The following is a 27880-nucleotide window of genomic DNA, read 5'->3' on the forward strand; positions in this document are numbered from 1 at the left end:
TTGCGATTTTGTCAGTAGAACACTCGCATTATTAGTACTAACTTTCCATTTCGCAAACAACTTCAACACACCGTTTTTCAAAGCACGAAACGAATGTTTTCTACCTGAAAATGTATTGTCCATTAAAATCCAACGCGAATTATATTCAGCGCTTCGACCAATAGTTATTTGACGTCCATCTACGTAGATTCTTATCGTTTATTGGTCGAAGCGCTCGATATAATTCAGCGCGATTGTCATGCAGACCCCGACAGGTATGCTCAAAAGTGACAGCTAACATTGCAAGGTTAGCCCAGCTGACGTCATCCCACCCTGCGTTGCCATTTCGTAAAAAATAAATTACCCACGACCAATATTTTTAAATTAAGTACAAGGAAATTTTGAATATTTAGTAAAAGATTTACTTACAGTTTTAAGTAATGTTTTTATATATATGTGACAAGTAATAGTACTTAATTAAATACATTAGTCAGTAATTCGCTTAATTTTCAATACTTAATTAAATTCGTCCTTGGAATGTTGGAGATACCAATTTAATGGTAACACTTACGTCATCAAAAGGCTAGCAATGGCGGTTTGTCATTGGATCGGACTTAGCACCGTAAGCATACGACTCTTTTTCGCCGTGACAGAGTTCATCTGTCTCTTTCTGGGCAGTACTGTGAGAGAGTGACGGGTGACGTATGTCGAGGCGAGAAAGAGGCGCGGCTTACGCTGCTAAGCCCGTTGGTTTTCTTATACCATGATAAGAATAAAAAAATTGTATGGACTGTCCGGGATGTACCTTTTTAACCCCCGACGCAAAAACGACGGGGTGTTATAAGTTTGACGTGTCTGTGTAAATGTGTATGTGTCTGTCTGTGGCATCGTAGCTCCCAAACGGATGATCCGAATTTAATGCGGTTTTTTTGTTTGAAAGGCATATCAGTCGAGAGTGTTCTTAGCTATGTTTGGTGGAAATCGGTTCAGGTCTTCAAGGTCATCAGGTCGTTTGTTAAGTGTGATAAGAATATTACACGCTCAGTTTGCTTGCAAGCATATGTGGGATATAAGTTATTGCATGCATTTTAAAGCTTTTGTCATAATAATTGAGTACTTTTCTTTGGTAGGGGCTTTTTTTTTAACGTGAGTTATTGTAGATTTGCCGCAAATGGCACTAACTAAAACCAGCGTCTTACCCTTACAAATAGCAGCGAAAAGCAGCCTTATCGCTTTGGTCTCCCAGTGGAACAGATCGATCGATATCATACTGATCTGATGGCGAACGCCCATGACCTCTTCATTTGTTAAAGTTGTTGTATTTAAGCTTATTAGATGCACGAGTCTGCAATAACAAAACGCAAAAAACGTGAACATCAACGTAAATCAGTCCTGACGTTAGGATGGAAGTTGTATGAGACATACCATTTAACGCACAAACATTTTAAGTAAGTACATATTGGTGCTAATTCCTGTAAATACCATCTAATTTTATTTTAAGTTATATCTGTCATTTTCTTATCCGCCGAGAAGGAAAGGGACGGGTAATCGACAAGCATAACATTTATGGAACACGCGTCAATTTTAAGCACAAATCTAAACCAACCGTCTAAAAATTTTACACCAGTCAATAACCCGACACAGTTAAGTAGACAGCACGTCGAACGGATTGCATACCAGCGACGTAACTTTTTGATTCGCCCGGGTTATTCATTCATTTACTCATTGTTACTAAAATTAAGAGCTGTGAATCATCCGTCCCTTTCCTTTTTGACGGATATGAAAATGACGGATATAACTTAAAATAAAATTAGGCGGTGTCTGCGGGAATCGGGGCCATTTTCTTTGTTTTAGGACATTTGAGTACAAAAATACAATGTTTATACAGGTTAGTGACATCGTAATGAAAACTTTGAGACCATGACGATTCAGACCATGATTCTTCTCAATCTTTTATTTTGAACTTGAGGAAGGCAAGCGCAAGCATGCCGGACAACTCCTTAGGTACAAAGACGTGCTGAAGCAGCACATGAAAAAGTGCGGCATTGAGCCATGTCAGTGGGAATAGTTAACCGCTAAACATCCGGAATGGAGTGCTTTGGTTCACACCAAAGTTCATAACTTTGAACATCGGCGCTAAAAGAGCTTGAAGCCAAGCGCAATGAATTGAAAGTCCTGCACTGCTGCCGTACCGATGACTCAAATCTCCGCCTCTGCAACCGTTGAGGTCTTCACCCGTATCCCTGGGCAAGGGTTCTACGTTACACCCATTAGGTCTGAGTCTGTATCCGAACTCAGCCACCATTTTACTCCGGCTTACTGAAGCAAGAGGCGCCCACCCGAATTGCCCCAGTGCAGGGCAGAGCTGTATAAAACCAGAACCAAAGGCATTATATTCATCATCAGCAGCCCATTAACGTCCCCACTGCTGGGGCACGGGCCTTCCCTATGGATAGATAGGGAGATAGGGCCTTAAACCATCACGAGGGCCCAGTGCGGATTGATGGTTATTAACGACTGCTAATGCAGCCGGGACCAACGGCTTGACGTGCCTTCCGAAGGACGGAGGAGCTCGAGATGAAAACTTTTTTTGTGGTCACCCATCCTATGACCGGCCTTTGCGAAAGTTGCTTAACTTCAACAATCGCAGACCGAGCGCGTTTACCACCACCGAGCTCCAATTATATCCGCATTATATTATGACAAACTAAAATCTACAATTCTAATTAGTTATTTCTACACTTACCTTGAAACAATTTTGTCCTTAGGGCCCACATTCCCAGCTTGATGATGATCATCAGAGGTCACAAGATAAGGAGTAATGACGTCATGACAGTGCACCCAACGGAGTGGAAGATCCCTTGCCTCGTCTTCTGTTAAACGCCTGAAAAGTTTGATGGTAACAGTACGCGTGCGAATGACATGGTCATCGTCACCAGCCCATTAACGTCCCCACTGCTGGGGCACGGGCCTTCCCTATGGACGGATAGGGAGATCGGTCCTTAAACCACCACGCGGGCCCAGTGCGGATTGGTAGTTATTAACGACTGCTAATGCAGCCGGGACCAACGGCTTAACATGCCTTCCGAAGCATGGAGGACCTCGAGATGAAAACTTTTTTTGTGGTCACCCATCCTATAACCGGCCTTTGCGAAAGTTGCTTGACTTCAACGATCGCAGACCGAGCGCGTTTGCCTCTGCGCCACCGAGCTCCTCAATGACATGGTAATTGGCGCTAATTCCTGTAAGTACTTACTTACACATTTTTTTAAAATAATAGATCTTAGTGACATTTATAATAAACGTTTCTTTCTTTCTTTCTTTCTTAACGAATACTGAGGGAGATGACTCAGACCATGATTCTAAGTTGATATCAAGTGGAATTTTCCGTTGCAAAATTCATGACTTTTGTTTAGTATTTTTTTTTATAAAGAAGAAAAACACCAAGAAGAGCTTACATGGAACAGATTAAAGAAAAGGTTGACGTCGTGTCTTATAGGGAAGTCAAGGAATTGGCCTTTGATAGACTGGAATGGAAAATGCTACACCGACAAGAGCGTGGCTCTTTAATTGATGTTCATGTTTTTTTTATTATTTTCAATTTTATACTTTTGCGATGGGAAATTCTACGTGATATTCACTCAGAATAATCAACTGAATTATCATTCTCAGTATTCGTTACGATGTCACATACACCCTGTACAAATACATACAGTAGTATACAAGTAGGAATGGGTGTTAGGTGACAGGTAACGAACACTGAGCGGGATGATTCAGATCATGATTCCGAGTTATCAAATGGAATTTCTTGTCGGAAAATTCATGAAAATGTTTGTGTTTTTTTTTTTATCACTTAACTCGTGAAGTTCCTGCGCATACTCACCGAAGTGTATCCTATTTAAAACCGACAGACCCTTCGTCTGTGTTCTAGACTTTGGAATTGAGTCTTCACTAACGAGTTATACCGAGCGGGGGTGAGGTAAACCTAGCTCAGCCGCTGGAGAGGGTAAAAGAGTTGTCGTTCTATACATAGTATTATTCCTTATTCTATGCTCCAAGTTTGATGAGGTCAGTCATTGACCTTACAACCTATACGAGAGAAGATGACTTGATTGTCCGAAAGTAAGATGATCCGTGCTTCGGAAGGCGCGTTAAGCCGTTGATCCCGGTTACTACTTACTGATGTGAGTATGTAGTCGTTACATGAGCCATGTGTCTTTGGTGGGTCAGTAATAACCCCGATACCAGGGTTGATGAGGTTGGTATTTCACCTCACAACTCATACGATAAAAAGAAGAATGGACCTTACAACCCATACGAGAGAAGATGAATTGCTCACCTATAAAATATATCGACAGATTTGGCAGTGGTGGCCAGCTCAGTTTGTTCTTCATGTTTCTTTTTCTTCTTACTCCCACGATGCTTGTGCTTCTTCAACAAACCTTGCTCTTTCATGAGGGTGGCTATCATCACCTCGTCGCTTAGGGGGTTGGCAGGGAACGGGAGAGGAGTTTCTGATTCAGTTTCTTTGAACACGTTCGCATGTTGTTTGAAAACGCTTTCTGAAATGTAGATTATTATAAGAGCATTAAGTAACATAATGCCTGTGGCCTCTGTGGTCCAGTGGTTGAGCGTTGGACTCATAATCCGGAGGCCCCGGGTTCGATTCCCTTTGGGGAGATATCACAAAAATCACTTCGTGATGCCTAGTTTGGTTAGGACATTACAGGCTGATAAGAATAAGAATAAGAATAAAATAAATTTATTGCCAGTAAGACGATCCGTGCTTCGGAAGGCACGTTAAGCCGTTGGTCCCGATTACTATTTACTGATGTAAGTGAGTAATTGATTTGATTTGATTGATTTTATTTAAAAAAAGACTATAGTTATTTTAACCTGTAGTCGTTGTAGTTGTTTTTTTAGTCGTAGTAGGCCGAGTAGTCGCTTCTCTGGTAGTCGTGATACCCAGACGGACGATGCCATCCTTATAACCATCATTCAATGGAGTTATTAACTCCACCTCCTCTGTAACATGTTACAAAAGATATTGTGTGCGTTACGCCAGCCAGATTTTGTCAAAAGTCACCGTTTTTTTATAGTAGATAATTAGAAATCCAGTTTCTTCAAATTTTGTGGCAACATTTGCCTCGTTCAGAGTACTTATTGGTGCTAATTCCTGTAAATGCCATCTAATTTTATTTTAAGTTATATCTGTCATTTTCTTATCCGCCGAAAAGGAAAGGGACGGGTAATCGACAAGCATAAAATTTATGGAACACACATCAATTTTAAGCACAAATCTAAACCAACCGTCTAAAATTTTTCGACATCACATTGTCGAAATCACTTTGTGAGACTGTCCTTTGTTTGGTAAGGACTTTTCAGGCTTGAATCACCTGATTGTCCGAAAAAGTAAGATGATTCTGTGCTTCGGAGGGCACGTTAAGCCGTTGGTCCCGGCTATTAGCCGTAAAAACACCTCCACCAACCCGCATTGGAGCAGCGTGGTGGAGTATGCTCCATACCCCCTCCGGTTGATTGAGGGGAGGCCTGTGCCGAGCAGTGGGACGTATATAGGCTGTTTATGCTTATGCAATAACTCGACACGGTTAAGTAGACAGCACGTCAAACGGATTGCATACCAGCGACGTACCTTTTGATTCGCCCGGGTTATTCATTCATTTTCTTCCTAAAATTAAGAGCTGTGAATCATCCGTCCCTTTCCTTTTCGACGGATATTAAAATGACGGTTATAACTTAAAATAAAATTAGGCGGTGTCTGCAGGAATCGGGGCCATTATCTACCTAAAATTTATATCAATAAACACTTTAATTAACAAAACATCTGGCTGCGGTAACGTTACGCCAAATAACTAAAAAAACATAAGCAATACAAATTTATAAATCAGCACAACAATTAAAGACCTTCAAAAAAACGGTGACTTTCGACAAAATCTGGCTGGCGTAACGCACACAAAGATATTTGATTAAAGGATATAATATACTTACAGCACATTAGTGACATCGTAACGAATACTAAGGGGGATGATTCAGATCATTATTCTGAGTTGATATCAAGGAGAATTTCCCGTCGCAAAATTATGGAACGAAAAATAATTTAAAAACACAAATTTAAATGAATTTTCCGATAGGAAATTCCACTTGATATCAACTCAGAATCATGGTCTGAATCATCCCCCTCAGAATGCTAACGAATATCTTACGGTGTTACTAACACCCATACCTACTTGTACGTACTAGTACAGTCATGAGTAATATAATGTACCCACTTTAGGATTCTGTCGCACTAACATATTTGACATTTAGTAAGACTTACAGTTCAATTTGTCAAAAAAGTTAATGTGACATGGTACCAAAGTGTGTATATTAATGCTCGTGACCGTACGGGGTGTAAGTGACATCGTAACGAATACTGTGGGGATTTAGCTCATTATTCTGAGATATTATCAAGTGGAATTTTTCTTGGCAAAAGTATTGAATTGATAATAAATAAGTAAATAAAAACTAAAAAAAAAAGCATGAATTTTGCAACCGAAAATTCCACTTGATATTCAACTGTTTTAAGACAGTAGTTAAACAGAAACTTTACAAAAAAGGTTATTATAAAGTTAGTGATTATTTAGAAGGTATGAATGCATGGGATTAACTGTCTGAGAACTGATATTAGGCAGCTAAATTACTCAATTGTATACCAATATTTTATGGGTTTTTTTTAAAGAACGTCTATGGCCCTGTGCCGAGGTTTTTCTTGCAGCTTCTTTTCCCCGGCTATACAGGTTGTGAGAAGCTGCAGTAGTTTTAGGCGGATGAGACGTTCCTTATGTAAAAATTGACGATTCAAAGTGTAACTATGTTACCTACTGAATAAAGATATTTTTGAATTTGAATGGGTTGATGATGAGGTAGATCCATAATTTTCTACTGGCAGACATGTCTGTCTACCCTCTTTCTTTGCCGCGTGTTTACGCATTTGATATCGGAATGTTCGGAACCATCTGAACTCGCACCAAACTCACTACGACAAACCGCAGTGTCAAAATATCGGGAGTCTCATATCCCTACTTTAAACGCGGTAAGAACCCGTTATTCGTCATAATCGTCATCAGCCCATTAACGTCCCCACTGCTGGGGCACGGGCCTTCCCTATGGATGGATAGGGAGATAGGGAACCCGTTATTATGTACGTGTTTTAATTATGATAATAACCGCGTAAACTTATAACAATGTATGTATCTACCTGAGTCTCCTAAGGACTTCATATTTTTAATCTTTACGCAAAAATTGTTATACCATAGGGCTACTGCGATACAGGGGGAACCCTAGTGCAGGGCCCGCTATTAACTTGTGTTAATTTTACTTTACATACATACACTCACGCCTATTTCCCACCGGGGTAAGCAGAGACTATAGAATTCCATTTGCTTCGATCCTGACACACTTCTCTTGCTTCCTCCACATTCATCAATCGCTTCATACACGCACGCCGGTTCAGCGTAGATCGTATTGAACCTTTTCTAAGGACATCTCCAGTTTGGTCATCGTAAGTCCTTCTCGGTCTTCCTCTAATTAATTTTACTTTCTTTAATTTTACTTTATTTGGTAAATAAATAATTTTTACTTTTTTTTACCGCAGTTATGCTATACCTTGGGTCTCTCTTGACACGTCTCCTTCTCCAAGGGGGTGTCGTAGAAGCTGCTGAACGCTTTTCTTAAGATCAGCCGCAATTTGCCGGTTTATATATTCGTTTCTGTCGTACTTAGATTTGTGAACGTCGCTTATTGATGGTAAGGTTGGCAGCACTGAAAAATGGAAACACTCCCGAGAAATACATTTTCGGGGGTATGTTACCTAACCTGTATTGGGCTGGTTTTCCCTTCGCGGGTTGATAGGTCAGACAGACAGTCATTAGGTTGCTATCGGCCCCGATTCCTACAGACACCTAATTTTACTTTAAGTTATATGTACCTGTCATTTTCTTATCCGTCGAAAAGGAAAGGGACGGATGATTGACAGCGCTTAATTTTAGGAAGAATGAGTAAATTAATGTATAAACCGGGCGAATCGAAATCTGGTATGCAAACCGTTTGACGTGTGCTGTCAACTTAATTCTGTCGGGTTATTGGCCAATGTAAAATTTTAAAATTGACGTGTGTTCCGTTAAATTTTCAATATTTCAATATTTATTTATTTATCTAATAATTACAACTATATAAGTTACCATACAGGCATATGCCCAAGGCGGTAACTTAGACACATAAGTTAATATAAACTTAAATTATTATTTCAATATTTACAATATTGTACTTATATACCTAGATACTAAACTTATCAAATATCTTACCTATTATCACATAAAATTTTAATTGTAGCCTCTGCGAATTTTATGCTTGTCCCTTTCCTTTTCGGCGGATAAGAAAATGACAGATATAACTTAAAATAAAATTAGCACCAGTAAGTAAGTACTCACAAGTCAAGATAAAGGTCACAACACTCAAAATCATTTTGTTCTTTTTTTATAAATCCTTGAATAAAACTTACAATAGGGTAGTTTCCAACTAGTCAAATCAGTAACTTTTTACTAAAACGTCAAAACACGAAAATTTTATAAAAAGCAACCTGTGACGTCATAGGAAAACGTGACAAAATGTCGCACTTATTATTTATTACTACTAACATCTTATGGACAATCTTAGTCTGAAATAAAATATTTTTATTTTTTATTTTTTATTTATTACATTTTACTTTGTTAAAATTCATAAATAAGTTATGTACTTAATGCTTAAATACTTAGAAAAAATTTAAACGTTTTTTGTCACCGTTAAATTCTGTCTTTATTTAGTAATAGGAATTTCATAATTTATTTTTGACCTAGGAAACTACCCAATCGATTTTTGTTTCGAATTTCAAATTATACTTTTACCAAAATTACAAAATAAACATAAGAAAACCGATCGAATTAAAATCTCTTTCGTGATTAAAATCAGTCACCGTTTATAAACAAACTCAGTTTTATTTTTTAAGTAAGTATTAAGTAAATACAAATTTTATCCCTTTTTTTAAGAAGGACATGTGTTTGAAAGGTGTGAGTATAGAGAGGACGCCTCTATTATTTGTTTACTATATACATAGTAATGAGTATAAGTAATATCTATTCATTATTAGCCCATTTTATTAAAAATAATGTGAGGAGCTCGGTGGCGCAGCGGTTAACGCGCTCGGTTTGCGATTGTTGAAGTAAAGCAACTTTCGCAAAGGCCGGTCATAGGATGGATGACCACAAAAAAAAGTTTTCATCTCGAGCTCCTCCGTGCTTCGGAAGGCACGTTAAACCGTTGGTCCCAGCTGCATTAGCAGTCGTTAATAACCATCAATCCGCACTGGGCCCGCGTGATGGTTTAAGGCCCGATCACTCTATCCATCCATAGGGAAGGCCCGTGCCCCAGCAGTGGGGACGTTAATGGGCTGATGATGTTGATCCTATCTGTAATTAGATCAAGTAATAATTACTCCACATAAAACGTGGTTTCAGCCGTTAACTTTTTTTGATTGAATGGTTTAATTATGGAATTTGATAGGCAGTAATCAGTCAAATTGGAAATAAAATTATGAGTATCATTGACATGATGCTGATGTCATTACTTGGAAGCTACCAGCGAAATGAACCACGGAATTCTTCTTTTCTTTGTTTTTTGTGTTTTAATTTTCAAATGTAAGTATAATAATACACTTCCCAATTGTCGCTACTCTAGCCATAGAGGCAGCCAATCAGCTCGCGACAACAAACACTTCAGAACCGAGGTAAGGACCCCGCCGGCGTGGTTGACAATTTTCGTCTTTCAGCGCTTATCGCTATCGTCCCACTTCGGTCGATTAATTATTTCAAATATTCTTCCTCTCAGACGACGCGTGAGCCGAGATAACCAACTGGGCACCGTCAAGCCTGTTATCTTAAATTTCTTCTATCGTGTGGGTTGTGAGGTGGAATACCAACCCCATCAACCCTGGTGTCAGGGTTATTATTGAGCCGCCACAGGCCCCTGACATGGCTCATGTAACGACTACGTACTTACATCAGTAAGTAGTAACCGGGACCAACGGCTTAACGTGCCTTCCGAAGCACGGATCATCTTACTTCTGGACAATCAGTTGATCAGCCTGCAGTGTCCTAACCAAACTAGGGATCACAAAGTGATTTTTGTGATTGGTCTCCACCGGGATTCGAGCCTGGGACCTCCGGATCGTGAGTAGAACGCTCAACCACTGGACCATGGAGGCCGTAAAATCTTTTTTTAACCCTTTCACGGACTGAAATCATGGTTCATAATAGGTAATAATAGGATCAAAACGTCAGTAGACGTTCTGTCCTTGAAAGTGTTAATAAATCTCAGTATCAGGGTAACTTTTACCCAGTGATCTTTTTCTTCTTTAATTTACAGATGTCAAACCTCAAACTGCGAGCTACAATGAGCAGCACATGTAAGTAACCTAGTATAACATTGTTTTGTGCCTTCCGAAGCACGGAGGAGCACGACACGAACAGTTACTAACCCGTCACCAACATTGCTTGAACACAGAGTGTGTCCCGGAGGCTTTTAAAGCCTAGAATCCACTAGGCAACAATTAACGCGCAAAAAGTTCGGCAACGTTGCGCTGTTGCGCACCGTTGCCCAACTTGTTGCGCGTGACTAAATATGTTGAATATGTTAGTCAGTAATTCACTTAATTATCAATAATAAAATTTACGTCCTTGGAATGTTGGAGAAACCAATTAAATGGCAACACTTACGCCATCAAAGGGCTAGCAATGGCGGCTTGTCATAAGATTGAGCAGAGCTGGTTTGCTTATACCATGGCTCAACTAACGATAAACAAACAACAACCCGCGCGGTTGCCGTACGTGTTGAGCGTTGCGTGTTGCGCGTTAATTGTTGCCTAGTGGATACGAGGCTTTAAACAAAACTATCAACATGTCGGGTAACAAATCGTGCGGTAAATCTTGCTAAGTGGTAACAATTTTATCTTTAAATGTTTTTATATTCCTTTTCAGCACTCAACCGAAGTATAACAACCCAGGATACATCAGAGACAGATTGAAGAGTACGTTTTTAATTGTTCAATTTATAATATTTTACACCTCCAATGATGCCGATTCCAGCAGATATTAAACATAAAGGGTGTTAGTGACATCGTAAAGAAAGAAGGGAATGATTCAGACCATTATTCTGAGTTAATATCAAGTGGAATTTTTCATCGCAATAATTTAATAAGACTAAAAAAAATCATGAATTTTGCGACGGAAAAATCCAGTTGATATCATCTCAGAATCATGGTGTAAATGATCCCCCTCAGTATTCGGTACGATATCACTAACACCCTGTATAGGTAGATAAACAGCCTATATACATCCCACTGCTGGGCACAGACAGAGAACGGGGGGGGTTAGAGCACGATCTGCAGTTAGATTTATCTTTTGTTTCTGTAATTTTATACTTCCGGTGCGAGCAATAAAGTTTTGTAATGTATTTTTTTTTTTTTCAGATACCAAAACGCTTTTCCGTCCGACTATGAATGATGAATGGGAGAGTCGCTTTCGCCAGAAATTCGACCCTATGTGGCAGGATTATTGTGATCCGTGGCACTGCAATGACTACCACAAGACATCCTGCGGCGTCAACAGAAACACCATGAAGTTCAAATGGTTCCAGAGCGGCTGCCATCTCGCTTTGCATAACTTCTGCTCTGGGTTCAGAGGAGCTATCAGTGAGTCCAAAACTTACATCGGTATTTCAAGATGTTAACTCCAAGCTTCCTTGACTCCATCCTCAGTTCAAGCGAACTCAAGGTCTTCCTCGGTTTTTTACAGAAGCGACTGCCCGTCTGACCTTCCAACCCGCGAAGGGAAAACCAGTCCAATACAGATTAGGTCACATACCTCTGAAAATGCATTTCTCGGGGATGTGGATTTCCTCACGATGTTTTCCTTCACCGCTGAGCACGTGATAATCATTTATGATCCAAACATGAATTCGAAAACAAATTCGACAAACATCTACACCGACAAGAGCACGGCTCTTAAATTAATGATGATGAGAGCAAGGAATTAACCACCCTGAATCTTTTTTTCTCAGAATACGACATCGTGGAAGCGAAATGGTGTACAGTGTACGTGATGTACACCAGAAGTGGCTGCCCGCAGCATTGTAGCGAAGACCAGGAGTCAATCTGCGCCATGAGCAGTGTGGACAACCACGTTGTACTCTTCAAGAACCAGTGTTACATGGACATGGCTAACTGTAGGAACACTTCCATGAGTGGTAAGTTTTCAGAAAAAAAATGTAGGGACTCTTCTATGAGTGGTAAGTTTTGAGAAACAATAAAATGTAGGAACACTTCTATACGTATAACTATGTAAGTTTTGAGAAACAAAATGTAGGAACACTCTATGAGTGGTAAGTTTTGAGAAACAATAAAATGTAGGAACACTTCTATAACTATGTAACACGTCTATGAGTGGTAAGTTTTGAGAAACAATAAAATGTAGGAACAATGTAGGAACTATATAAGTTTTGAGAAAAAATAAAATTAAGAACACTTCTATGAGTGTGGTAAGTTTTGAGAAACAATCTTCTTCTCGTGTTGGTTGTGAGGTGGAATACCAGCCTCATCAACCCTGGTGTCAGGGTTATTATAATTGAGTCATTAAAGTCCCATGACGTGGCTCATGTAACGATTACTCACTTAAGTACATCAGTAAATAGTAACCGGGACCGACGGCTTAACGTGCCTTCCGAAGCATGGATCGGACGGTGATGGTGGAGTAGATTATTTTTTAAAATATTATCCTCTCAGACGACGCCCTGAGTCGATGTTCGCGTTCAACTCCAAAAAATCTGTCTTTAATTTTGTACCGGGTGAGACGAGAATCAACGCTCCCCATTTGTCCGGCTAAGTAGTTAAAGCCATTTGCGGAAAGTCTACAATAACGTAAAAAAATTTCTTTCCAGAATATGAAGAAGTGACACCCGACATCTGCAGATCAGCCTATAAAATATCTACATTGAAGAAAACTTTAGATTTGAACATCTATAAAGTTAATATTCAATAAACTTGTTACGTTTTCTGTGGAGTTAGTATTTTATTGTATCCCTATAGAATCGAGCAGTGTAATTACAAAACGAGAACTAAAAAACACCATATTAAAATAAAGTTTGTGACACGAAAGAACTCCCGCGGCCGAGGCGCAGGTTTAAAAATAGGTTCTACCAATTTTATTTTTTTGACGTGACTTATTGTAGATTTGCCGCAGATAGCATTAACTACTTGGCCAGAAAAAATAGGGAGCGCTGAAGGCTCTCACCTGGCACAAAATTTAAGACAACAGGCCTGAGGGTGCCCAATTGGGCGCGAACCTTGGCTCAGGGCGTCGTCTGAGAGGAAGAAAGAATTAATAGACCCTAGTGGGCCGATAGCCATAAGCGCTGAATGAGGGAAATCGTCGACCACGCCGGTGGGGTCGGTATTGGGGTTCTGAAGTGTTTATTGTCGCGAGCTGATTGGCCGCCTCTATGGCTAAAGTAATCGGGTCGTCGGAATCGTATATTACGGCCTTCGGACGCCGATACTTTTCAGTACCGTCCCTGAGCGGGATGTATTCGGAAACCGCATCTGCCAGGACTAAAAAGGACTAAAAAGCACTAGGTTTAAAATATAGTTTAAAACATCAAACTGTCGTTGTAATTTACAATTGTAAGTTTTATTAAACAGGACCCTGGAAATAGCTCATTGGGGTATAGTCGTCTCATGTGTTATGTTATACAGGGTGTAAGTGACATCGTAACGAAAACGGGAATGATACAGACCTTTTGAATTAAGATATCATTTCTTGATAAAGTAGAATTTTCCGTCGCAAAAGTATCGAACTGAAAATAATTAAAAACACTTCATGAATCTTCCTACAGGGAAATTCCACTGATATTAACTCAGAATCATGGTCTGAATCATCCCCCGTTATTCGTTACGATGTCACTAACACCCTGTATAGTCGTGAGCTCATCATCATCAACATCAGCCGTACGACGCCCACTGCTGGGCATAAGCCTCCCCCAAGGATCTCCACGACGATCGGTCCTGCGCTGCCCGCATCCAGCGGCTTCCCGCGACCTTCACCAGATCGTTGGTCCACCTTGTAGCGGGCCTACCCACTGGGCGTCGTCCGACACGACGACCGACGTCCGACGTCGTCCATCGTGAGCGCAATGTTATGTTATAATATAAATGGCCGTGGCGCGCGAGCTGATACCAAACGAGTTTGAACACTGAATATTTTATTAAAAAAATGTTTATAAACGCATGAAAACTTTTAATAACGACCGTTCCTCCAATATCAGAGAAATATCTTTAAAACATCAGAATGCAAATATAATTTAATGCATGCACAATTTCATAGCTTCCGTATTTAATTTTTTAACCATTTATTGTTAAAATGTTTTTAAGTTTTGTGATTCTTAGCGTAGTTCGTGAGTACTAGACTATTTGTACATACACAGACAGACAGACTGCATTTGAACTGCAAGCCAGCTGCAACATTGCAGCTAGCGTGCAACTGTTGTGCGGTTGGCATCAAAACTGCAACCGATCTGTAATCGAACTATAATCCAACTGTAATCGAACTGCAACCGCTGATTACAGTTGGATTGCAGTTATGCCGTTACTTGCAGTTCAAATGTAGTCCGTCTGCGTGACTTTAAAGTTAGCTAGCGACCTAAACATGCAAACAACAGCCACTAAACCAGACTTCCCAAGTTCAATCCCCAGTCGGATCAATTTAGAAAATGCATTCATTCATTCTTTTCTTGCATTTATACTCGTATTAAGCGCATCGATTAAATTGCGCGCAATTTTCTTCATTAATATCAAATTGCGCGCGAAAACTGTTGGTCACGTGACATTTAGCCTAGTGACTTCACTTTTTTTTTTTGTTTTCCCCGAAGGGTAAAGCAAAGGGAACTATGCCCATACAGCCATGTCTTACGTATTTTTTTTCTTGATGATTAATGAAATGATGAAAGGTGATGATGATGAAACCTAAGCCCCCACCCTCGGAGTAGACTCCTACTCCGAACCCCAAACGAATTAACTCAAAAGTCCGCATAAACTTTCGAGTTATGAAGCGGCTTCCTGCCACGAAGCGAAAATAGGCAGATACACTTTGTTTATTGAATACTCCGATATAATAACACTCGCGAATGTCTTCCGACTAACTTAATGCGATCATTAACCACAAAACACCACTTCGTATTAATTATTTAGATTATTCAATGAAGAAAGCAACTGTCCCGTTCCCGTTTCCCACCAAAAAGCCCTAGTGACGTCACATTTCAATAAACAAAGAAACTGTCAAACAGTATAAACTTGAAAACTATCAGGGGGGTTAAAATGGCTACATCGAAGCAATTCATCTAAGAAAGCAATATTGCTAGGGGAAGGGTGCTCAAAACGAGTACACTGTCCTGCACTGTCAAACGCTTATCGCTATCGACCCACTAGGGTCGATTAATTCTTTCAAATATTTTTCCTCTCAGACGCCCTGGGCCGAGGTTCGCGCCCAACTGGGCACCCTCAGGCCTGTTGTCATAAACGTTGTCCCGGGTGAGAGTCTTCAGCGCTCCCCATTTGTCCGGCCAAGTAGTTGATGCCATCTGCGGCAAATCTACAATAATTCAGGTCAAAAAAAAAGCGTTTACAGCAGGGATATGAGACTCCCGATATTTCGACACTGTTGCAAGTGCCATGATCACGGGATGACTGATGAGATTGAATCTATAATTTTCTACGGGCAGACATATCTGTCTACCTGTTTTTGTTTTTTATTAACCGCGTAAATCTAAAACAATGTCAGGTATCCCGGAACGTGTTATATTGTGTGCTGGTTTCAGTACAGATCAACACAGCTTTGCACAATGAAGCCAAGAAGGTACCAGTGAGTGACAGAATTAGCTTCCTCAAATTCCAACTGCAAGAGCAGTTACGAGACAAATTCATAGACAAAGGACACAATCCGGACTACCTAGAAGTCCTAGACATTGAGAACCCGAAAGTGATCAACGCAAATGCTGATTATTTGGATAATTCAAAAGTAAGTAAGTTAGATCTTGGATCTTTTTGAATCGCCTTCGGCAAATATGCCAAACATGCATAGCTAAAATGCAGTCGCGTTATTTTGGTTGAGCACCGCCATTTTGACAGTAGCTTTGGGTTTGTGTCAAGCAGCTGATTGATAGACCGTCCTAGAAAATTTACGAGCTTTCTTTTGTTTATTTTGGTGAAAATACCTGCGTTTTGCAAATAGTTTTAATAGTAAAACAAACTTTTATATTCTAAAACAGTTCTGCTAAGAAATTACTTTGTTTTAGTAACAATTTTTGCTACAAAATGTAATTTTCTGCCCAAAAGTCGAAATTCTAATAAGGACCACTGATTATAGATGAATATTTCTTACAGTTACCCATAACACCAATAATGAATTCCGACGAAGAGAGATTCCAACACCACGCAGAATTATTACCAAAACTGGCAACCCCAAGAACCATACCAAGACGCACAAGACCCACAAAAAGGTGATTCTTTTTTTTTGACGTGACTTATTGTTGATTTGAAAGAAAGAAAGAAACATTTACTTACTTATTATTTAGGACACCACAGACACGGATTACATACAGGGTGTTAGTGACATCGTAACGAATACTCAGAGGGATGATTCAGACCATGATTCTGAGTTAATATCAAGTGGAATTTTTCGTCGCAAAATTCATGTTATTTTTTTAGTTTTTTAAAATTATTTTCAATTCTATACTTTTGCGATGGAAAATTCCACTTGATATTAACTCAGAATAATCAGCTGAATCATCCCTCTCAGTATTCGTTACGATGTCACTTACACCCCATACAATTACATACAGTAGCCATACAAGTAGGTATGGGTGTTAGTGACACTGTAACGAATACTGAAGGGGATGATTCAGACCATGATTCTGAGAAAGATTCTGAAACATTTTTTAAATGATTTTCCGTTCCATACTTTTGCGACGGAAAATTCCACTTGATATCAACTCAGAATTATGGCCTGAATCATCCCTCAAAGTTTTCGTTACGATGTCACTAACACCCTGTATATATACATTGTAATGACATCACATCAGAAGTCAACGCACACACGAAATATTTTCTTTTCATACATTTTCATACATAAACTCACGCCCGTAATCCCTAATGGGGTGGGCAGAGCCACAAGTAATCAAAGACAACTTGCAGCCACTGTTGATACGATGTCGTAAGCTGGATATGATGAACCTTATGGTGATAAGGGATCAGCCTATCGCCCATAACATTAGTCCATCATGTTAGAGGACACAATCCCTCTGTCGGTTTTTACGACATGCCCGGGAAGACAAGCAGCTGAACGTTTTCTATGTTTTTTATTTGCTCCCAGAACAGCATAGAAGCAAAAAAACGAACACAGAAACTTATACCTAAATTAAAATGTCACGTCATGTCGGCTTACCGCAGATGCCGCAGATGGCATTAACTACTTGGCCGGACAAATGGGGAGCGCTGAGGGCTCTCACCCGGTGAAAGAAATTGTGGCTGCAAGTTGCCTTTGATTAATGTAGTTTCTTCTTCCTGTGGTACATCGGCTTGTTTGTCAAACGGGGAGCACCGGTTCAATCCCAGTGCCAGACTTGCAAAAATGGTGCTAATTCCTGTAAATACCATCTAATTTTATTTTAAGTTATATCTGTCATTTTCTTATCCGCCGAAAAGGAAAGGGACGGGTAATCGACAAGCATAAAATTTATGGAACACACGTCAATTTTAAGCACAAATCTAAAACAACCGTTTAAAATTTTACATTGGCCAATAACCCGAGAGAATTAGGTTGACAGCACACGTCAAACGGTTTGCATACTAGCAAGATACCCGATTCATTCATTTCGATTTTTGATTCGCCCAGTTTATTCATTCATTTACTCATTCTTTCTAAAATTAAGAGCTGACAATCGTCCGTCCCTTTCCTTTTCGGCGGATGAGAAAATGACAGGTATAACTTAAAGTTAAATTAGGAGGTGTCTGCAGGAATCGGGGCCAATGAGTTATTAATTAATCTGAAATGCAGTTTACACTGACACAGTCGGCTCGACCATTACAGACGGCGATACGACTCACCCACCTATCACGTTGGTCTAACAGAGAGCTCGGTGACGTGTGGGTACTTAAGGTGGTATTAATAAACTAATCTCAGCTTCGAGACTGCTGTCAAGATCATGTCAATATGACAGTTCTTTTATAAAAACAGGGACTTGAGTATGATCTTGAGGGCAGTCTCCGCTGAGATTAGTTTAATCAAATCAAATCAAATATACTTTATTGCACAGAACTACATTTAAAAAATCAGACATTAACACATGAATACTGTACAATTTGGGCGGCCTTATTGCTCTAGAGAAATTTCTTCCAGGCAACCACCAAAAGGAAATAAACATTTACAAACTTGGATGCGGGATGGCGCAACAAAAAAATAAATACCTAAAAGTAAAACTAAAGTTTACTTAATACTATACGTACATACTATATTATTAAATACTCAATATAATATAATCCATATATACTAACCTAACCTAACCTAACCTAACCATAATCTAAGAAAACTAAAATAATAAATAATAGACTATACACACACACATACAAAACAAGTATTGAAATAAATAAAATACATCATACATAAAAGTAGTATCTTAAGAATAAGGATTCAAAATGAGCTCGCAACTGGTTTATTAATACCACTAGCTACGCCGGGCACCAGCTTCCCCTGGTGGCCGTTGAGCGTAGGCTAGGCGGGAATATAATAATGAAAATAGTGTTTACAAAAAAAGTAAAATCACTTACCAAGGGGTTCGCGCGGGAACTAAAACTATCACTCACCACTTTTCGAATGTTTGAAGTGTTACTTATGATGTATTTTTGAGTTGTTGTGTGTACAATAGGTGTGTTTGTGGCACAAGGGGGTTGAATAACGTCAGCGGTTTAAACAAAAACAAAATTGCGGGTGCGGAAAAGTTAGAAGGCGCGGATTGTAGCCATTTTGAAATTGGCAACCAAAAGATAAGTGGCTCGCCAGAGGGCGCTGCAGTAGTGATACCACAGGTAAAAAATAATGCGATAACGTTAAAAATAACTAACGCTAATAATGGGCGTTACTAACCACCCTTAGTTTATCTTGCGATGGATGTACCTCTGACTACCCCGATTGGGAGAGTTATGAGCTTATGTTATGTTATATCTCTGCCTACCCAGTTAGGGATCACGGGCGTGAATTTATTTATGTATTTATTTTTCAAGGACAAGAACTACAACAACAGAAGGCCCAACAACAAGTAAAAAAAAGAAACGCAAAAGTCAACCGACAACAAAATACACTTACACAACAACAACGTTGCCGTTACGATTCCAAACAGTAACGCCGACAACAACAAAGTTGTCAACAACAACAACAAAAGCGACGACAACAACAAAACGGACAACAACAGAGTCGACAACAACGACAGAACTGACGACGCCGGAAGTTGTCACGCCGAGAAAAATACTTACTACTGGTAGAAACTGGATAGCGAAAGCTTTGCAAGAGAAATGGTGGCAACATCCTGTATACGATATCACTAACAGCCTGTATAATTTTCCGTAGCGTCTAGTATCTAGCATATATATGAGGAGCTCGGTGGCGCAGCAGTAAACGCGCTCGGTCTGCGATTGTTGAAGTTAAGCAACTTTCGCAAAGGCCGGTCATAGGATGGGTGACCACAAAAAAAAAAGATTTCATCTCGAGTTCCTCCGTGCTTCGGAAGGCACGTTAAGCCGTTGGTCCCGGCTGCATTAGCAGTCGTTAATAACCACCAATCCGTACTGGGCTTGCGTGGTGGTTTAAGGCCCGATCTCCCTATCCATCCATAGGGAAGGCCCGTGCCTCAGTAGTGGGGACGTTAATGGGCTGGTGATGGTCTAGTATGAACTCCACTTGGTCAGTGTATATATACTTTATTACCTAGAGGCGCTTTCAGTTTTCCGCCGTTTCTCTTACACAGCTTTCGCTAAGCAGACTCAGAGTCGATTTTTTTTTAAGTACTTACTGGAGTATTGTATATTTGCTTTATATGATTTCATTACTTGGTCGAACAAATGAGGAGCGCCGACGGCTCCCACGTGGAAAACAATGGCGCTAGGGGGACACAAACCTCAGCTGAGGGTGTCGTCAAAACGTCAGAAAAACGTGACAAAATGTCACACTTATTTTTAAATTTTTCTTTATTAAAATTCATAAATAAGTTCAATGGAATTGTCACCTTTAGATCTGTCTTCGTTTAGAAATCAGAATTTCATAATTTATCTCTGACCTAGGAAACTAACCAATTACGTATATTTGACTATCGAGTATAGTCAACAGCAAAGTCAAATGAAATGAAATGAAATGGCCTTGGCACCCTCGGTGCGTGAGTCATTCTCGCACTTGACCGATTTTTCCAGAACATGCCGACACCACGACTGGTGCTTTGTTGATTGAGATGGTGAACGTCAGCCCTGATGATGGAGTGAGTGAGGATCTCCACGCAGATCCACTAAGGTCCCAGGCTCAGGTATTTGACATCGTGTTTACTATACAGGGTGTCAGTAACACCGTACCGAATACTGAGGGGGATGATCAGCTCAAGATTCTGAATTAATATCAAGTGGAATTAGATAGTACTAAACCTTCATTTTCTCAGGACATCACCAATTTGGTCAATGTACCTCCTTCTAGGTCTTCCTCTACTAGCGCTACTAACAACCTTCGCCTTATACAGAGTGTTAGTGACAACGTACCGAATACTGAGAAGAGTGACTACCCTCATGATTCTGAATTAATATCAAGTGGAATTTTCCATCGCAAAAGTATACCTACAAAAGAAAATAGAAGAAGATAGAAAATACCTAAAAATCATGAATTTTGCGACAGAAAATTCCACTTGATATTAATTGAAAGTATTTTGTATCTCTCTCAGGTTACTCACATGATCAACGAATGGAGGGACCCTGAGGAACCATATTCTGAAGACGAACAGAGCCTCCCGATCGCCGTAACCCCTGAGACAACCACACCACCGTCTCCTGCAACTGAAAGAAAGACTCCTGAAGTGGAGCTACCCATAGTGACACCGCCGATACCTTTTCAGAAACCTTTGAAAATCTTCTACAGGTACTTAATAGATAAAATCTTGTCTTTTCACCGATTCCAATTAGTTGGGACTTGGGATCTTTTATAAATACTTACAGGGTGTTAGTGACATCGTAACGAATACTCAGGGGGATGATTCGGACCATGATTCTGAGTTAATATCAAGTGGAATTTTCCGTCGCAAAATTAATGTTTTTTTTTAGTTTTTTTCTTTTATATTTTCAATTCTATACGTTTCCAAGAGAAAATTCCACTTGATATTAACTCAGAATAATGAGGTGAATCATCCCCCTCAGTATATGTTTCCATGTTATTTACACCTGTATAAGTACATACAGGTGCCATACAAGTAGATAAGGTGTTAGTGACATTGCAACAAATACTGAGGGGGACGATTCAAACCATGATACTGAGTTGATATCAAGTCGATTTTCCTGTCGGAAAATTTATGAATATTTTAATGTTTTTTTTAATTATTTTCAGTTCCAAACTTTTGGGACGAAAAATTCCACTTGGTATCAACTCAGAATCATGGCCTGAATCATCCCTCAAAGTGTTCGTTACGATGTCACTAACACCCTGTATATAATGTTCCTCGATTACTCGAAGACGCCTGGACCGATTTGGAAAGTTATTTTTTTACTCAAAAGGGTATGGTTTCCAGGTGCTCCCATTGTGAGCAAGTCATGATCTGATGATGGGATCACAGAGAAATCGAGGGCAACACCAAAATTTTATAGCCCCAAATGTTTGTAGGGTAGTTACACCAGAATTTACGGCTGTTCTTTTTTATTGTTCTTTTTTGTAAAATAAAGAATCTTGTAAGTATTTTATTGTAGAACGCTTGCGTCTCACTTTGATGTCGCAGGTTCGAATCCAGTACAGGTCTAAACCAATGATTGTCGAATTCGTTTTCGAATTAATGTTTGGATCATAAATGATTATCGCGTGTTCAGCGGTGAAGGAAAACGTAGTGAGGATACCCAAATTCCCGAGAAATGCGTTTTCGGAGGTATATGACCTAACCTGTATTGGGCTGGTTTTCCCTTCGCGGGTTGGAAAGTCAGACAGGCAGTCACTTCTGTAAAAAACCAGACCTGTAAAATCTTCAGGTTAGGTAAGTGGACCCTGTGAAAAACGAAATAATGCTAGGGAGATGGTAATTGTATTGTATAATGCTGACTAAAATCTTCCAGCATATTTTCAAAATACCGTCGTTTGACTGACGAGAAGACCAGGAATCTGCCTCTCCGCTGGGTTCATTGCCAGGACATGGTCACTCCGTACCTGACTGGGAGGCTGAAGCTATCAGATGTGCAGACAAAATTATTGGGACCCAGACACAACACTGTTCGGAGGTCGGTTTGAAGTTTCAGTGAGGGACTTTTCAGCCTAAACAATATAGGTGGCGTTGTAAAGATTTTCCTTCGTTTAACCTTTTTATTTCATGGATCATCTTACTTTTTCGGACAATCAGGTGATTCAAGCCTGAAAAGTCCTTACCAAACAAAGGACAGTCTCACAAATTTCGACAATGTCCCCATCGGGAATCGAACCCGGATCTCCAGATCGTGAGCCTAACGCTCTAACCACTAGACCACGGAGGCTGTGAAAAGTAAGATGATTCCGTGCTTCGGAGGGCACGTTAAGCCGTTGGTCCCGGCTATTAGCCGTAAAAACACCTCCACCAACCCGCATTGGAGCAGCTTGGTGGTGGAGTATGCTATACCCCCTCCGGTTGATTGAGGGGAGGCCTGTGCCCAGCAGTGGGACGTATATAGGCAGTTTATGGGTACTGGCAGAATATCAGTGTTCGTGAGAGTGGATACTGGTACCATACTCTTAGCAACAATATGCTGAGTCAGTCCCATTTCCCTGGGCAGTGTTAGTTACTAGTCACAAATTGTTAATCTTAATTTATGTAAATGCTTTTGTAACCTTCACTGTTTTGGGAATAAAGTTTAGAATTCTATTCAATCATTACATTTCAGATTGGCTCACCTTTTCTCTGTGAACACAACGTACCTTTCATATCACGAGAAGTTTTCATTGGTGGGACAAATTAATGAGATACAAATCAGATTATTTCAATGGGAAACCAAAGCACTAAGGCTACTACTAAATATTATCTGCAAAAGTAAGTTGTTTTCTTAATATATAAAATACGAGATATAATATTTTAAATTTGTCAGAAAATAAATTTAAAGCTCATGTGAAGCTTACTTTATGTAAAAAAGCTTATTATAAGATTAATGATTACCTAAATGATAAAAACGTATGGTATTGAATGTGTTCCTCTAGTTATTAAATAACTTGTAATGTACCCTCATTGATTTAAAAGATGTGTTGCTGTTGCAGTTTCTTGTCATTTCTTCTCCTCAGCCATAACACCTTGCGAAATGACGTAAATTCAAAAATGTTACATTGACCTTTAACAAAGTTTATCCATGATAATTACGTTGAATAAATGATTCTGATTTCATGATGAACGTTTTTCGATATTTTTTTTAGATAAAAGACACTCTTTTAAGCTGATGAAGCGAGGTCTCGTGGACTTATTTGCATCCTGGGATATGAAGAGCATGAATGTTAGCAACCTATTAGCGTCTTCTAAGATCATTAGACCACCCTGTATCAATGTTCACGGGTTTGACGGTAAGCATCCTTCACCTTAAACTTGCAGCCACTTTTGGGATGGGATGGCATCAGTGATGTGCTTTTGTGATGTGATATTTCCATTTTGGGAATATTCCCGGTCCGGGTGAGAGCCTTCAGCGCTCCCCATTTGTCCGGCCAAGTAGTTAATGCCATCTGCGGCAAATCTACAATAAGTCACGTAAAAAAAAAGAACATTGCCGGCACTTTTTTTTGACGTGCCTTATAATTGTAGATTTGCCGCAAATGGCATTAACTACTCGGCCGGACAAATGGGGAGCGGTGAAGGCTCTCACCCGCACAACGTTTAAGACAACAGGCCTGAGGGTGCCCAGTTTTTCCCGGCAGTAAAAAGCCGCGAAAGTTTTGTAAAAAGAGCTTCATTACCTAACCTTTAAGCAGATAAGACCAGAGTACAAGAGAGAACAATTTGAAAAAAGAAAGCAGCCAGTGACCTTACTATTAAAGAGTTTTTACAAAGGAAATATTCCCACTTTGGGTACATTCCCGAGAACAGCACATCACTGGATGGAATGTGTTAAGTCCCTATTCTTCTATCGTGTGGGTTGTGAGGTGGATTACCAACCTCATCAACCCTGGCGTCAGGGTTACTATTAAGCCGCTAAAGGCCCATAACATGCCTCATGTAACGACTACTCACATAAGTAAGTAGTAACCGGGACCAACGGCTTAACGTGCCTTCCGAAGCACGGATCATCTTACTTTCGGACAATCAGCTAATGAATTTGTGATATGCCCCCACTGGGATTCGAACCTGGGTCCTCCGGAAAAAATTGTTTTTTTTTTTTTGACGTGACTTATTGAATTTGCCGCAGATGGCATTAACTACTTGGCCGGACTAATGGGGAGCGCTGAAGGCTCTCACCCGGTACAACGTTTAAGACAACAGGCCTGAGGGTGCCCAGTTGGGCGCGAACCTCGGCTCAGGGCGTCGTCTGAGAGGAAAAATATTTGAAAGAATTAATCGACCCTATAGTGGGTCGATAGCGATAAGCGCTGAATGAGGGAAATCGTCGACCACGCCGGCGGGGTCGGTATCGGGGCCCTGAAGTGTTTGGTGTCGCGAGCTGATTGGCTGCCTCTGTGGCGGAACAACTGGACTATTGAGAATATAGGACTTAATTGAAGACGCTGTAGTTTAGTGGTACCCCGGCTTGCTTCTCAAACGGGGGGCGCCCGTTCGAACCCCAGACTGGACTTGCACCAATGAATTATTTATTCGGAGCTCGGTAGCGTAGCGGTAAACGCGCTCGGTCTGCAATTGTTGAAGTTAAGCAACTTTCGAAAAGGCCGGTCATAGGATGGGTGACCACAATAATAAAAGTTTTCATCTCGAGCTCCGGAAGGCACGTTAAGCCGTTGGTCCCGGCTGCATTAGCAGTCGTTAATAACCATCAATCCGCACTGGGCCCGCGTGATGGTTTAAGGCCCGATCTCCCTATCCATCCATAGGGAAGGCCCGTGCCCCAGTAGTGGGGACGTTAATGGGCTGATGATGATGACTAACACTGGCTCGACCATTGTAAGTAGACGGCGATACGGCTCGATATCGCGGTCTAACAGAAAGCTCGGTGAGCCCTGGATACTTAGTTCATTTTATCTGTATTTTTTTTTCAGGATCAACAAAGTCCCCTAAAAGGTCCACATATACCACACTGGACCAGGAGACCAGCACATCTTCCAAGTGTGCTGATGATGACGATGACAAAGAAGGCATATAATTTATTTCAATAAGTACTTGGAACTTCCAATGTGGTAACTTACTGAAGAATAAATCTATTGTTTTTTATTTGACCGCCTTTCGCTTGACTTATTCAATACTATAACACACCCCGGACACTTCATACAACAACCTCGTTTTATACAGACACCACACATTGATGCTAATTCCTGTAAACACTATCTAATTTTATATTGTTATACCTGTCATTTCGTAACATAACATAAACAGCCTATATACGTCCCACTGCTGGGCACAGGCCTCCCCTCATTCAACCTGAGGGGGTATGGAGCATACTCCACCACGCTGCTCCACTGCGGGTTGGTGGAGGTGTTTTTTTACGGCTAATAGCCGGGACCAACGGCTTAACGAGCCCTGCGAAGCACGGAATCATCTTACTTTTCACAGCCTCCGTAGGCTCACGATCTGGAGATCCGGGTTCGATTCCCGATGGGGACATTGTTGAAATCACTTTGTGAGACTGTCCTTTGTTTGGTAAGGACTTGAGATGCGCCGAGTAACACTTTTGCCGAATTTACTTACTATTTACTATAATAGTACCGAGTTTACTCTGCTCAATTTTTTTTCAACCGAGTACTCGGCCGAGTAAGGAGTAACTCGGTTCAATCAAATTCGCATTTCGCGTGCGGTCTAGACGGACAGTCTCACAAAGTGATTTCGACATTGTCCCCATCGGGAATTGAACCCGGACCTCCAGATCGTGAGCCGAACGCTCTAACCACTAGACCACGGAGGCTGTTCTAAATAAAAAATATAATTAAAATGCAAATATACTTTATTACACACACAGTTTCAAAGCTTTAGTATTTCATTTTTTAACCATTTATTGATAAAATGATTTTGAGTATTGTGAATCCTAATTTAGTACTACATCAATTATTAAATCCATCTTTGCTTCATCTCTGCTAACCCGCAGTGGAGCAGCGTGGTGGAGTATGCTCCATACCCTCTTAGAGAATGAGAGTAGGCCTGTGGCAAACTGTTAAGGTTTCGACACACGAAACGCAAGAACAAGAGAATTATAAAGAGCCACATCAGAGCGATTCATCTAAAAAGCAAATTGCTATTTGAAATTTGTTTCCATTGCACTTACTTTTATTATTTTTTGTTGTTTTAACACTTTTTTCTCTTACTTTCCTTTTTACAGGCTGATCACCTGATCCGAAAGTAAGATTATCCGTGCTTGGGAAGGCACATTAAGACGTTGGGCCCGGTTACTGCTTATTAATGTAAGTAAGTAGTCGTTACATGAGCCATGTCAGGGGCCTTTGGCGGCTCGATAGTGACCCTGACACCAGGATTGATGAAGTTGGTACTCCTCACAACCCACACGATAGAAGGAGACTTACTTTTATATGCGCAAATGTCAAATTGCAATATTGCTTTTCTAGACGAATAGCTTCAAAGCCTTTTAACCCGCCTAGAATTTTTTGGAAAACCCGGGCCAGGCATCTTGAGCTTAAGGGGTGCCGGGGAGGTCAGCAACATCAGAGACTTCTTAGACTTTCTTGGGGAACTGCCTGGCTAGAGTGAGCCGTTTCAGGTATCAAGCAAAATGGGCGCTCAGACGTCAAGTTGCGAACAGCCCGCGAATACACCAATAGGTAATTGCAGGCTTTAATAAGAGTAGGCCATCCTCTTCTGCGCTACCAGTTTCATAGATTCAGCTTTATTTTGGAGTCTCCTGACTTTTGAGGTCGACTGTTCGAATATTTACGATAAAATCTTGGTGACTTCGGCGTACTGTAATGAAAATTGAACAAATAGATAGGTAAGTAAGCAAAAATACAGTGTTTATTAAATAACAACAGGAAGTTAGTCTAGTCTAGTCTAGCCTACAAGATCCCACTGCTGGGCAAAGGCCTCCCCTTCCTCTGTCGGGTTATTGTCCGATGTAAATATTTTAGACGGTTGTTAGATTTCTGCTTAACATTAACGTGTGTTCCATAAATTTTATGCCTGTCGATTACCCGTCCCTTTCTTTTTCAGTGGATAAGGAAATGACAGGTATAAATTAAAATAAAATTAGATGGTATGTACAGGAATTAGCACCAATATACATATATTTAAGATCTTATGTACCACTCTAGAGCGAATATATTTATTTGATTTAATTTATGTAAGTGCTATAGTAATGAAGAAAACAACGAATTTAAGTGGCCTTCGCGGGTTGGAAAGTCAGACAGGCAGTCGCTTCTGT

At 40.3% G+C, this 27880-nt stretch overlaps 1 protein-coding gene across 2 annotated transcripts in view; it reads right to left on the minus strand.

Annotated features, from left to right (window-relative positions):
- The window catches only part of LOC126379420 (leishmanolysin-like peptidase), a 254652-nt gene that overhangs the window by 64919 nt on the left and 161853 nt on the right, over positions 1-27880 (minus strand). Inside the window, exon 19 of one of the 2 annotated variants that reach the window (XR_007568329.1) lies at positions 18128-18148. The exons of the other annotated variant lie outside the window; for it this stretch is intronic. The gene's annotated coding sequence lies outside the window, so the exon portion shown is untranslated. Of the gene's footprint in view, positions 1-18127; positions 18149-27880 lie in introns of those variants that run through there. 2 annotated transcript variants of the gene reach the window in all.

The sequence above is a fragment of the Pectinophora gossypiella genome, chromosome 29 (genome assembly GCF_024362695.1).
Source record: "Pectinophora gossypiella chromosome 29, ilPecGoss1.1, whole genome shotgun sequence".
In the NCBI taxonomy this organism is placed as follows: Eukaryota; Metazoa; Arthropoda; class Insecta; order Lepidoptera; family Gelechiidae; genus Pectinophora; species Pectinophora gossypiella.